Genomic DNA, 655 nt, shown 5'->3' on the forward strand with positions numbered 1-655 from the left:
GCCTCATATATGCCATGCTGTGTACTCAACCTGATATTATCCTTGCTGTGAGTGTCACAAGTAGGTATCAGTCGAATCCAAGTGAGAAGCACTGAATAGCTGTGAAGAACATCGTTAAGTACATGAGAAGAACTAAGGATTTGTTCTTGATTTTTGGAGGAGATTTTGAGTTACGAGTCGAGGGGTATACTGATTCAACTTCATGTCCGATCCTGATGAAAGAAAGTCTATATCAGGATACATGTTCGCTTGCAATGGTGGCACAGTCAGCTAAAAAATTTCAAGCAATCCATCATAGCGGATTCGACCATAGAGGCTGAATATGTCGCTGCTTCAGATGCTGCAAAGGAAGGCTTCTGGTTTAAAAAGTTTGTCACAGAGCTTGAGATAATGACATCTGATGTTATACCATTTTATTGTGATAACAATGGAGCCATAGCACTTGCTAAGAAGCTGAGGTCTCATCATACCATTTTATTGTGACAACAATGGAGCCATAGCACTTGCTAAGAAGCTGAGGTCTTATTAGAAATCAAAGCACATCGAGCGGTGATATCATATCATACATAACTATCTCAAAAAAAATATATCGATGTGCGAAGAGTATACTCCACAGATAAAGTGGCAAACCCACTGACAAAGTAATTGAGCTAGC

This window comes from Elaeis guineensis, chromosome 3 (assembly GCF_000442705.2).
Source record: "Elaeis guineensis isolate ETL-2024a chromosome 3, EG11, whole genome shotgun sequence".
NCBI lineage: Eukaryota > Viridiplantae > Streptophyta > Magnoliopsida > Arecales > Arecaceae > Elaeis > Elaeis guineensis.